The 10,842-nt window shown below is 43.1% G+C and overlaps 1 protein-coding gene across 2 annotated transcripts in view; it reads right to left on the reverse strand.

Moving 5' to 3' along the window:
- The window catches only part of RC3H1 (ring finger and CCCH-type domains 1), an 82,802-nt gene extending 72,965 nt beyond the window's left edge, over nucleotides 1–9,837 (reverse strand). For both annotated transcript variants that reach the window (XM_045982221.1, XM_045982220.1), the window contains exon 1: nucleotides 9,707–9,837. The gene's annotated coding sequence lies outside the window, so the exon portion shown is untranslated. The remainder of the gene's footprint in view (nucleotides 1–9,706) is intronic.
- Between the last annotated feature and the right edge of the window lie 1,005 nt (nucleotides 9,838–10,842).

A 10,842-nucleotide genomic window follows, 5' to 3' on the forward strand; every position in this document is an offset into this window, starting at 1 on the left:
CATTATAAACTTCAAAATAAATCTTAAGATTTTATTTATTCATTCATTTATTTACTTGAGAGAGAGAGAGAGTGCATGCATGCGTGCACATGTCCACGGAGATGTGTGTGCTAGCAGCAGGGAGGAGCAGAGGAAGGAGGAGAGAGAAAATATGAAGCAGGCTCCACACCCCTCTCGGAGCCTAGGGGATGAACTCAGGTCTCATGACCTGAGCTAAAATCAAGACTGAGTTGCTTAACTAACTGGCCACCCAGGCACCCCCAAAACAAATCTTTAAAAGGAAGGTATTATCTGGGGCGCCTGGGTGGCTCAGTGGGTTAAGCCTCTGCCTTCCGCTCAGGTCATGGTTTCATGGTCCTGGGATCAAGCCCCATGTCAGGCTCTCTGCTCAGCAGGGAGCCTGCTTCCCCCTCTCTCTCCACCTACCTCTCTGCCTACTTGTGATCTCTCTCTGTCAAAAAAATAAATAAAATCTTAAAAAAAAATAAAGGAAGGTATTATCATTTCTGTTTTTAGAGATGAAGAATCATAAAGCTTAAGTGATAAAAGATGGGAACATAGATATCTGACTCCAAAGCCTGTGTTAAAATATACTCTGTATATATACATATGTATATATATATGTGTATATATATACAAAAAACCATGTTAGCTTGGGGCCATTTAATACAGGGATAACACCTGTGTATATATATATATATATATATATATATATACACATATATGTGTATATATATAAATATATGTATATGTATATACATATGTATACATATGTATATATGGAGGAAAATTACAATTTGTAGTTATAAATATACAATTATTTGTATAATAATTGTACAACTGAAAATATACAATTACACATGTATATACGTATATACATATACATATATTTATATATATACACATATATTTCATATACATATATACATATATATATACAGGTGTTATCCCTGTATTAAATGGCCCCAAGCTAACATGGTTTTTTCCTGTAAACCCCTCCCCTTGCTGTCCCTTTTACCTATAGTGCCTCTACTCCCACAGCTAATTTGCACCTTTTAATCTGCTATGGAATTAGAGAACAGATAACCAAATTTATTAGAATTATGTACAAACCAAGAGAGCTCCTAAATCAGTGCCTTAGTGCAGATGATCTGGTTCATTAATCTTGTAACAATTAAAAGTCTTTTTGTATACTTCTTATTCTAAACTGGGACCTGGAGAGATGAACTACTGCTCTATAATAAAGCTAAGAATCCAATAATCCTATTTCACTCACAAATCATCCACTAAGCCATATTTTTAAGTATAGATCTCTAAACATCACTTCACTTAAAGATGTTAACGATAAATGTACTGCTTTGTTCTTTTTTTAAGAATTTATTTATTTGAGGGCGCCTGGGTGGCTCAGTGGGTTAAAGCCCCTGCCTTAGGCTCAAGTCATGGTCCCAGGGTCCTGGGATCGAGCTCCACATCAGGCTATCTGCTCGGCAGGGAGCCTGCTTCCCCCTGTCTCTCTGCCTGCCTCTCTGCCTACTTGTGATCTCTGTCTGTCAAATAAATAAATAAAATCTTTAAAAAATATATTAAAAAAAAAAGAATTTATTTATTTGAAAGAGAGAGACAGAGGGCACACACAGGACAAATATAGGTGGGGAGGGATGAAGTGGGAGAGAGAGGGAGAAAGAATATGAAGCAAACCCACGTGGAGTATGGACCACACTAGGGCTCAATCCCAGGACTGGGAGATCGTGACCTGAGCCGTGATCTGAGCCGAAACCAAGAGTCTGACACTTAACTGACTGAGTCACCCAGGCACCCCAATGATTAAATGCATTACTTTAGTATACTAGCTTTCCTATGTCACTATAAAAAAATAAATGAGGTATATATATAAAAATATAGAAATATTTACAAAGAGTTAATACTTTTCTGAAAAAAGTCCCCCTATTAAAGAAAAGTACTGAATTGTAAATATTTCTAAGTAATTCTTTCTCATCACTTTTTAAGTTGCCCTTATAATGAAGCTTTCCCTTGAAAGGGGGCTATTACTGAAGTGACTTTTTTTTTAATTAAAAAAAATTTTTTAAAGATTTTATTTATTTATTTGACAGAGAGATCACAAGTAGACAGAGAGGCAGGCAGAGAGAGAGAGAGAGAGGGAAGCAGGCTCCCCGCTGAGCAGAGAGTCCAATGTGGGACTCGATCCCAGGACCCCGAGATCATGACCTGAGCCGAAGGCAGCGGCTTAACCCACTGAGCCACCCAGGCGCCCCTGAAGTGACTTTTTATATGCCCTTCTTGTCCCAAGATTATGGCCAGAGGATATCAAGAGTAATTTAGAGGTTGCTGAGGGCTTGTTTTAGTGTTTTCAAGTCTGATGGAGAACTCTTGATATTTGGAAACGACTAAGAAAATATGAATATTTAAAACCACATTTTAAAAAGGGGGAGAGGGAGGGGTGCCTGGATGGCTCAGTTGGTTGGGTGACTGACTGCCTTTGGCTCAGGTCATGATCCTGGAGTCCTGGGATCAAGTCCCACATCAGGCTCTCTGCTCAGTGGGGGTCTGCTTCTCCCTCTGACCCTCCCCTTCTTGTGCTCTCTCTCCCTCATTCTCTCTCTCAAATAAATAAAATCTTAAAAAAAAAAAAAAAAAGCGGGGGGGGGGACGGAAATTAATATCAAAATTTAAAATTTTCTGCCTCACTTAGATCTCCTGAAATTCATTACAAATCTTTGCTAATAACATGAAACCTGTTTTGCGCCTATCACCATAAACTTAAAGATTTCAATTTAATTGGGGCGGGGAGGGAGTACCATTCTGAATTTAAGGAAAGGGCAAGAGTATTTCCAAAGCCCGAAACTGAAACTTCAAATTAAGCAATTCTAAATTTACGGAAGTCTGGGGCACTGGGCTGGGTCAGTCAGGAAGAACAGGCAACTCTTGATCTTGATCTTGGGTGTAAAGATTACTAAAAAGAAGAAAAAAAAAACGACTTTTTTTTTTAAAGATTTTATTTATTTGACAGAGAGGAAAAGAAAACAAGCAAAAGGAGAGGCAGGCAGAGGGAGAAGAGGGCTCCCCGATGAACAAGGACCTGGATGCGGGACTCAATCCCAGAACCCCAGGATGATAACCTGAACTGAAAGCAGACACCTAATCCACTGAGCCACCCGGGTGACCTGAAAAAGAAATTTTTTTTTAAATCTTTTTTTTTTTTTAATTTTATTTTATTTATTTATTTATTTGACAGAGAGAGAGATCACAAGTAGGCAGAGAGGCAGGCAGAGAGAGAGGAGGAAGCAGGCTCCCTGCGGAGCAGAGAGCCCGATGCGGGGCTCGATCCCAGGACCCCGAGATCACGACCCGAGCCGAAGGCAGCGGCTTAATCCACTGAGCCACCCAGGCGCCCCAAGAAATTTTTTTTTAAAAGGGTTGTCTGGGGCACCTGGGTGGCTCAGTGGGTTAAAGCCTCTGCCTTCAGCTCAGGTCATGATCCCAGGGTCCTGGGATGGAGCACCGCATCGGGCTCTGTGCTCCGCAGGGAGCCTGCTTCCTCCTCTCTCTCTGCCTGCCTCTCTGCCTAGCTGTGATTTCTCTCTTGGTGGGTAGAGTGTGTGACTCTTGATCCTGGGATTGTGAGTTTGAGCCCCATGTTGGGTATAGAGATTACTTTAAAAACAAATAAAATTTCAGAGGTCCAAGTGCATTACACATTATTCCAGAAAAGAAAGCTTAATAATTTTCTCCCCCAATCCATAAACTAAACCAAGCAAAAAAGCTACAGATCAATTGGTTCTGTAACAGTGTCATGTTTTTGGAGAGAATCAGGTAGAGCCAAAACCTAGGTTTTAATACTAATTCAACATGTGAGTAAAAGCAGAGTGTCAGGTAAATCACAGCTCCAAATATTCTCAAAGATTAGCTTAGTAAAATAATTATAAAGTCAGATTCATAAAGATCAAGGAATTTCAACTTAACAATCATTTTCCAATATAATCTCAAATAAGCCCTTGTCTGTTAACATTCCAAATTTCTTCTATACATTAAGGGAAAAAAAGGGAGGGGGGAGGAAAAAACAAGAGAGAAACCAAAAGGCAAACAAGTTGTAGAGAGCTAACTAAGTCAATCTTAGCTGCTCCTATCTATATAGAACATTATAATTTAGTTAATTCTCAAAACCCAATAAGGAAATACAAATGAGTCTGAGAATTTGAGTAGAACTCCTTTGGAATCATCAAAATTAAAACTGCAAATTGCTGTGACTTTCAACTTTTCTTCCATAAAGGGTCCCTGGCAGTCTGCCTACTGTACTCAAGAAAACCATCATCAAAATTAAAACTGCAAATTGCTGTGACTTTCAACTTTTCTTCCATAAAGGGTCCCTGGCAGTCTGCCTACTGTACTCAAGAAAAGCATGCAAAGAATGAGGTGGTGGGGCGCCTGGGTGGCTCAGTGGATTAAGCCGCTGCCTTCGGCTCGGGTCATGATCTCAGGGTCCTGGGATCGAGCCCCGCATCGGGCTCTCTGCTCCGCGGGGAGCCTGCTTCCTCCTCTCTCTCTGCCTGCCTCTCTGCCTACTTGTGATCTCTCTCTGTCAAATAAATAAATAAAAAAAATCTTAAAAAAAAAAAAAAAAAGAATGAGGTGGTTTTTGATTCCTAACAATCATATCCTGAAGTTTTTCCCTACAATTTCAATTATACGTAATACTGCTTCTTAATCTTGACTCAATATAAATTTATGTTAATTCCACGGAGACAGAAAGTAGAATGGTGCTTGCTAGGGACCAGGGGGAGGGGGAAAGGGGGCATAACTGCCTCATGGGTACAGAGTTTCCTTTGGGGATGATCAAAGGGTTTTGGAATTAAGATAGTGGTGGCTGCACAACATTGTGACTATACTGCTACTGAACTGCTTACTTTAAAATTACTAGTTTTACGTTAAATGACCTGAACCTTAATTAAAAAGTTATTTATGTCAGATATATATATAAAATGTATATATAATAAACATATAATACATATGTATATAATGGCCTCTTTAGAGTTCTTCTTCAAAAACATTGCCACCATGTTCAAATGCTTTTTAGATCTTGGAGATTTTTAGATGCATTACAAGTTAAAGTATTACCATATACTCACAGTAATAATCAGTGTGATGAGTACTAATATCAGTGCTAAAATGCTTAACATCAAAATATTGCTGACATAAGACATATATTTATTAATAATCTTGAAGAAAAACATAGATGAGCCTTAATATATTCACTCCTCTACCGCAGGTCACAATTTCAGTCAGCTCAACTGTGCACGAAAGGTCAACTAAAATTTTTTACTAAAATTCTTTTCCCAGGGGCGCCTAGGTGGCTCAGTGGGTTAAAGCCTCTGCCTTTAGCTCGGGTCATGGTCCCAGGATCCTGGGATTGAGCCCTGCATCGGGCTCTGCTCAGCAGGAAGCCTGCTTCCTCCTCTCTCTGCCTGCCTCTCTGCCTACTTGTGATCTCTGTCTGTCAAATAAATAAAATCTTAAAAAAAAAAAAAAAATTCTTGGGGGCGCCTGGGTGGCTTAAAGCCTTTGCTTTCGGCTCCGGTCATGATCTCAGGGTCCTAGAATTGAGCTCTGGGACCCTGCTTCCCTTCCTCTCTCTCTGCCTGCCTCTCTGCCTACTTGTGATCTCTGTCTGTCAAATAATAAATAAAATCTTAAAAAAAAAAAAAAATTCTTTTCCCAAACCTCCACCAATTAGGAAAACACTGTGAACTAATAAGAAGTGCCTAATATTACATAAAGGGTAAACAAGAACATTATATAAGAAGTGAAGAAGCACAGGTCTGACCAAAAACAGCTATAAATAAATATGCTAAAGTTAAATGTTCTGGGGATATAAGGCAACATTATTTAGGATTAGCAAACTGCTCGCTTAAAAATACACAGTCTAAGAAACTTTGGAATAAGAAAAATTCCTTTGTATTATGCCAGACAAAAATCATTCTTAAAGCGTAACAACCTCCAAGGCTAGTCCAAATCCAGCCTAGACTCCAGGATTAAACAAGAGAATGAGGTCTTCAAAAACGTCCTACAAAAACAGGCTGATTTTGAAATCTACTGGGACTGTTTTGATGCAGGCCAATATGAGAATTTAAATACATTTGAATCTAACCCCAAAGAATATCTGAACTCCCGAGCATTGACAGGGCCAAAGCTAAAGCAGGTCAGTATACCCTGCCAAAGAACATCTTGCTCCGAGGTATCCACCAAACAAGGATCATTTATCAGTGTATTCTTCACTGTGTTGAGTGCCAACGACTCGCAAGATATATCCAAGGGTAGACTGTCTAGCCTCCCACAGAATTCCATTTCGAACCCCAAGATCTAGAGACAAAAAAATGGTGCAGAATTCTAAATGGTTTATGGCCTTAAAAAATTATAAATGGAGAATTTCAAATGTTAGCTGACCCAACCTGAGCATCCCTGAATGTTACTAAAGCATTTTTAAATTTCCATGAAGTATTTCACAGGCACAATTTAGCAACTGTTTACATAGCAAATTAAAGCCATGAAAGCATTATAGTAATACAACAAATCTGTCCTATGTAAATGGTATGAGTTTCTAGATCAACCGCATTTAAATTTACTAAAAGCAAAAATGAGTGTTTCATTTGTAATTCACATGAATAAATACTTTCTCAAACTTAGAAGTATTTGGCAGTGTATAAATAATGTTAATAGAAAGATATTAGGGCTAAAGGCAAGTACAGCATTACAAAGTCCAGCTGCTGATCAAAACAAGGAAATCCGTCAACATATAGGAAAGGCTTCAAAGTTAAACCTCGAGACACATGGTGGCAGTAGTAAAGCATCTAATTTGTCCACAAGACAAGGGTTTGAGTAAGCTCTTTTACCTATTAATTATGTGGCCTTTTTGCTAGTTACATAGCTTCTCCTAGCCTCAGGTTCTTCATATATAAAGTGAGAACAATACCACCAATATTATAGCCTAAATAGGAAAATTAAATGTCAATGTTTTTACTCATTCAACAAAGATGCTTTGAAAAACTGTAAATTTTTTAGGTAGAAAAAACTCAAATTCTTCAAATTAATCATATATATTAACTTTTAATATTACCAAGAAAATGCAAATCTAGTTCTTAAGCTATGGTTCCAAAACCTTACAAGGAAATTCTTAAATATTACTTGAGAAACTGAAATTATCAGAATAAACACTGATAAAATATGACAATCCAGGGATATCTTAAAGGAGTTTTGACACCTATTAAAACCAGAAGTGTCTAAAAGGCTTTTCAACATTAAACAGAAATAGGGACCCAGACCCAAACCATAAATTGTTAACAACCAATTTCAAATACAAAACCTTAACATTTAAAAATCTTTTGTTTGGGGACGCCTGGGTGGCCCAGTTGGCTACCTGTCTGCCTTTGGCTCAGGTCACGATCCCAGGGTCCTAAGATCACGTCCCACATCAGACTCCCTGCTCAGCCAGGAGTCTGCATCTCTTTCGGCCTGCCTGCCCCCACGATGCTCGTGTGCGCCCCCGATCTCTCTCTCTCTCTCAGACAAATAAAATGTTTTAAAAAAAAAATCTTTTATTTTTCAGGAAAATGTTATTAAGTATGAGGCAAATTAGTCCTTCACACAATGAGATTTTTTTTTTTTCATAATAAAGCAAACTAACCACTTAAAATCCTCAAACTTACGTTCTAATAGGTTTAGGGTCACACATAAATATAAGCATCATTACAAGCTAGACTTTACGTGCACTTTGTGCTGACCCAAGAAAATAAAGCGTTAAAAAAATTATGGGTTTCAGCCCTTCAAAAAAAAGTGTCCTTTCTGAAACTTACTCCCTGAAAATTCACATTAGCTGAAGCCATGTCAAAGTCGTTCTTTCCCCATCACTTTAAAGTCAAAACATCTACATTATCTATGCTAGGCATAAAATGGAAGTTATTTATATTTTTCCACTTTACTTCAACCCTAAACAACAATAAGATACTTCAACCTCCACATTTGTTCGATTGTTAATGTATTTACTGTCAATTCTCCTGAAAGAATTAAGGACTAGCTACACTCATTAAATTTCATATAACCTAAAAATGCTTCGAATTACAACACAGACAATTCTAAGTATAATTTTACCCTAAAAATGGATGAAAGATATTAACTGGCATCTTCTCTGCACAGGTCAATCTTCCTTTAAAGAACACAAACTAGGTGGACCACGCAACTGAACATTAAATAGTAGAGAGCAATCTTCCTGGATGCATCCAAACAATTTTAATACAAATTTCTGCACACCTGGGTAGAAACTGGAATAGAAATAACTTGAATCACCCCATCCCAGCCCCCCCCCAACCTGGAAATGCACGAGGTAGATGTCTCAAAAAATTAAATTTAGGAGTAGTCGCAGTTAACTGTTGAAGTTACAGGCACCACTGCCGGAGGGCAAATGCAATAAAGAGCTGCTCCTCCAAAAGCCTAAACACTCAAAAGAGAACAGTTGTTTCTAGTTTTTGAAAGTTACAAAAAAAGTTTTGAAATCTTATTAAAATCTGCTTTAGAAATCACATATCAAACTCAAAGGAAAGGTTAAGTCTTAGAACAAATTACTGAAAGGCAAAAATTAGAACAGGAGACAAGACACAAGAAGTTCTAGCCTGGAGAAGAACCACTTCTCTGCTGAAGAAATGCTTCGTTAGGTCCATTCTGGGCTAATGTTGTTGTTGTTTCTTATGCGGCACATTAATAATTCAGAACGGTTCGTTTGAAGAAAAGTTCTATTCAAACATGACCATTTGTCTTCGCGTTGCCAGTTAGTGGCTTTGTTTCCAGTTTCATGGACTATTCTGGGATGTCAAGAGTTATATTATTGCTGCTCCAAAAGAGCCCTTGTTTCACTCTCACCCGGGACGTGGTCATAACTGATGTTTAGAGGAAACTGATGCCAAGAGATGTTTTGAGAAGAACATTCCTTGACCCTCCATCCCTCCCCAGCCCTTATCGATAATCGCGTTTTACCTCGCATGTTTCTTGCTGTTGCACGTAAATTTTTTTTAAAAAGACACCCTCATGCACGATTCCCCTATCGCCATCAGGAAGAAAGAAGACCATCTGGCCCGATCTCCAGGAGCTTCACGGAAACAGACACCGTGAAACCCACAGTGCCGAGGAAGAGGAGCGCTTAAGGGGTCAGGGAAGGGAGCAGCCCCGAGTGCAGGGACGCGGAGGCGGTGCCAGTTTACAGACGCCTTCACCTCCCCACCCCCACAGACGGGGGGGGGGGGTCCAAAAAGCATTTCCTGCGCGCACTTTCCACCCGCCGAGGCCCTCGGAGTAACCGCTGAGCTGGGCGGCTTTTTGGCCCCCTCCCTCCGGCCGAAGTCTCCCGCGCCCTCCCCTCGGCCCGGGCGGCGTCCGCACCTCCCCACGGCCTACCCACCCGGTAAGGCCCTCGCGGCCGCGCTCGGAGGCCTGAGGCCTAAGGACGCCGGGCGCTGACAAGCCCCGCCGCCGCCGGCTGGGCCGAGGCCGGGGGGTGGGGTGGGGGGGGCGGCGGCCCCTACCGCCGAGGGGCGGAGGGCGGGCGAGGACGGCCTCTCCCCCGCCGCGGCTGCCTATTGTTCCCGACGGAGGCCGGGCGGCTGCCCTGCGCTCCCCTTGCCTCCGCCGCCCGCCGCTCGCTCACCGCGCTGGTCCGAGCAGCAGCTCCTCTCAGCTCCGAGTCCCCGCGGCCGTCGCCACTGCCGCGGCAGCCGTCGCCGCCGCCGCCGCCACCGTCGACTCTGACTCTGTCCCAGGCCGCCGGGCCACGGCCGCCGTCGCCACCGCCAGCGCCGCCTCCAGCCTCCCACCTGCTGCTGCCGAGGCTGCTCCTGCAGCAGGGGCCATCTTGTTGGTCGGCCTCCTCTTCCTCCTCCTCCTCCTCCGCCCCGTCGCTCGTTGTCCTCGTCCCCTTCCTCTTCCTCGGGCTCCGGCCCGCCCCGGAGACTGGGGCGGGGAAGAGGGCGAGGCCCCTCCTTCGGGGGGGCGGGGCGCGCGGAGGGGAGGGACGGAGGGAGGGAGGGGATGGGAGGGGAGGGGCGGGGCGGGCGCGGGAGGAAAGCTCTGAGTCACCCGCAGCCAACGCCCGGGAGGGGGGCCCGCGACGCTCCCCGTCAACCCCCGGGGCGCACCCACACCCGGAGCCGCCGAACTGGTCCAGCAGTCGCCGGCCCTCCCCCACCAGCGCCTCTGCGCCCAGCGGCGAGTGGCCAGACAGACGGCGAGGGAGGATTGGGAAATTTCTGACGTTTCCATCGAACCCCGCACTCGCTCGTCCCTAGGCTTTCTCAGCTCCCGTCCCTCCACTCCGGTTCCTTTTCACATTCCCTACTCCCCCATCCCTCCCCCAAAAGAATTTGTTCTTATCTCGTGTTGTCCGCAGCCTGGCCTTGGACACCGCTCTCACCGACTCCCAAAGTGAGTTCAGCTTCCCCGCGCGGCGAGACCGCCCGAGGGCCTGGACACTCACTTCCCCCAAACGTCTCCTCAGGCCCAAGTGAACGCTGAGAGCTGTCTGGGCCGGGGGGACGGAAAGATTCGGCTCGTGGAAGAGTTCCTGGATCTCAGAGTTAACCTTGCGATGACAAAGTTTCTTCTCCCTTATGGAAAAGAAGCCATTTTGATTTGGGGAAGCCCTTCCAGACCAGCGCGCTTCACCAAGCCGTGCTTTGAAGGGAGAGAAACGGAATCTTTTCGTATCACACAGTCCTGATTTCAAGATAAACCGTCCAGAGTAGAGGTGGTCCTCACATAAACACCCAGTTAGTACTCCTTCATTTA

This window comes from Meles meles, chromosome 17 (assembly GCF_922984935.1).
Source record: "Meles meles chromosome 17, mMelMel3.1 paternal haplotype, whole genome shotgun sequence".
Lineage (NCBI taxonomy): Eukaryota > Metazoa > Chordata > Mammalia > Carnivora > Mustelidae > Meles > Meles meles.